The sequence below is a fragment of the Mastomys coucha genome, unplaced genomic scaffold (assembly GCF_008632895.1).
Source record: "Mastomys coucha isolate ucsf_1 unplaced genomic scaffold, UCSF_Mcou_1 pScaffold23, whole genome shotgun sequence".
Taxonomy (NCBI): domain Eukaryota; kingdom Metazoa; phylum Chordata; class Mammalia; order Rodentia; family Muridae; genus Mastomys; species Mastomys coucha.
This window is the reverse complement of record NW_022196906.1, coordinates 8320367-8322762: the sequence shown is the minus strand read 5'-3', so window position 1 is coordinate 8322762 and position 2396 is coordinate 8320367. Positions and strand designations below refer to the sequence as shown.

At 50.4% G+C, this 2396-nt stretch overlaps 1 long non-coding RNA gene across 1 annotated transcript in view; it reads right to left on the bottom strand.

Moving 5' to 3' along the window:
* The window catches only part of LOC116072482, a 12098-nt gene extending 10510 nt beyond the window's left edge, over nucleotides 1-1588 (bottom strand). Inside the window, exon 1 of the long non-coding RNA XR_004111475.1 lies at nucleotides 1258-1588. This is a non-coding gene — a long non-coding RNA (uncharacterized LOC116072482). The remainder of the gene's footprint in view (nucleotides 1-1257) is intronic.
* Between the last annotated feature and the right edge of the window lie 808 nt (nucleotides 1589-2396).

Genomic DNA, 2396 nt, shown 5'->3' with positions numbered 1-2396 from the left:
TGAAGTCGGGAGTGAAGGCGGTGAGCTGAAGACGGAGGTTCGAGAGCGAGCTGAGCAGCTGCTTCTAGCCGGTCTAGAATGTATTTCTTAAGTGTGGAAATTTTCTAAGTGTGCCTCTCTAGAGACTACATTTTGCTCTCTTCAGCAATCATAGCATAGTTTCTCCTAACATGGCATCTGTTCCTAGACATTATGCACTTAGTGTTGGTAGAGTGTGTGCCCACCGTACTTGGCTTCTATAAAGGAGGACACTGGGCTTGTGTCCTTAGTGGGGCCATACACCTACCTCATCCAAGGCCACCCAGGAAAGAAGTGGATTTGGGTCTTGACGCACCTGTCCCATGCCAGAACTCACACTGAATGGAATGCCACCTATGCATTCTCTCACTAGGGAACGTCTCTCCAGTCAGTATTTTAATAAGTTATTCAATGCCAACTGCAGACATTTTTATTCAACCCCAAAGTCAGGGTGCTGCTAAGAACCCAGAGACTTAGATCTCAGCTCTCTATTTTTATTTCTGTTTTACTTGAAGTGTAGATTGTGATAGGGTTTTCAAATCGAATGATGATCTTGAGATTCTCGAGATCAATGTGGGAGTTGAGATAAGGAAGCATGGTAGACCAGAGTTCACTAGTGAATGGCTTCACCAGAGTTACTCGAAGGGATATGGATGGGGGCTGCTCACAGGAGCAGTAGTAACTAATAAAGCAGCTATGTCACTGAAAAGATTCCACATTCATTTGATAAATACCAGCTTGGGTTCATAGCACATGCAAGTTCATAAAAAGGAAGGAGAAAAACCGACCCAAACAAAACCATTCCAAAGACAAGCTATTGGGTCTGGACAGAGTCAAGTTGAAGCAGAAGGGATAGATGGATAATCTGATCCTTGGGCTATAAAACAATGAACTATAGAGATCTGGAGATCACTGCAGAGCCCCACCTCTCCCAAGTGCTCCATTAGAAGTGGGTGAGGTTACCGTGGGAAGCTGCTTTCTGTGTGGAGGACGGGAGGGCTGAACCCCTGGCCAGCTGTGTAAGAGCCACGGATGGCCAAGGAACCCACAAACATTGCCTTCAAGGGGCTGAGCAGAGGCTGAGAAGGTGAGCTTTAGACATAGCACAAGAGCTCTCCCACTTCTACTTTAAAAAGGAGGAACCCCTTGCAGCCATGAAGGATTACTCTCACCGAGGCACAGCTCTCCCTTTGGCCAGGGCCTTGGTGAACTTTCCACCGCCTGGCAGGTAATGCTTACCTCCTGAGCCTCCTGGCCAACTCTGTTGCTTATGCAAGTCCTTGATGTCCTGGCACCTAGAATCCATCTCTAACTGAGAACTACTTCCAGCCTCTGAGGCATATCCTGTATGCTTTCGTTCATCTTCATGGCCAGTTCTGTAGTCACCCACCACAGACCACAGAAGCCCCTGGTGTCTAGGGCTTGTCCTACAGCTTCTGGGATTGTCTGCATCCCACCCTGTCTGCTCCAAAGTAAAGCACATACTGCTTCCAATCTCCCCAAGGCAGAGTTCCAGGCATCTCTAAGGCACCCTTTCACCTCTAAATTCTTAGAACTCTCCACTGTTGGGTGCCAGTCATTGGGAAATAAAGGAGTCGGGGAGAGACTCGCATCCCACCAGAGCTCGACGGGTGTTGGGCTGTTGGGCTGCCGGACCGGCTCCGGGGTGTGTGGAAGGTGCAGCCTCAGCTCCAGCTCTCGGGCACCACAGACCGCTGGGTACTATGGGAGAGCCTGCTTTGGGGTCTCTGGGCCGCACAGAGGCCAGAGACGACAGGTTCTCAGTCTCAGACATCTCAGACGTCGCTGGGTGTCGCGGAAGAGCTGAGAACAAAAGGTGGGGGGGAGGAGTCCCAGGGGTGGCTTATTCAACCTCCCGGCCAAAGGGAGAAGGAGCAGGAGGAGAAGGCGCTGAGGGAAGAGTGAGATATACACTCTTCCCTCGCAGGTGAGAGTCCTTGCTCCGGTCTGGCAGCTGGAAAGGCCCATTCCACTGTTCCAGCACTGCGAGTCTAGATGAAAAGAGGCAGTCCATGGTTTTAGAGCTTTATTGTAGAAAACAGAGAGAGAAAGTAGAAAAGTAGAGACTGGCCATGGCCACATGGAAAGAGGGGAAAGGGAAGGGGAGTGAGGGAGCATGAGGTGAGGTAAGAGACAAGAAAAAGAGCAAGAGCTTGAGAGAGGAGGGGCCAAGCAGCTCATTTTATAGTGGGCTGACTGTTGCTGTTGCCAGGTAACTGTGGGGCAGGGCATGCCTGGTTGTCGTCACGTCCGTCACGTGACTGTTGGGGTGGAGTCAAGCCAGAATACTAGGAGCTTGAGACATTGTCTATGTGATGGATAGCCACAGGATAATGGAGTTGAAGGGCTCGTGGTGT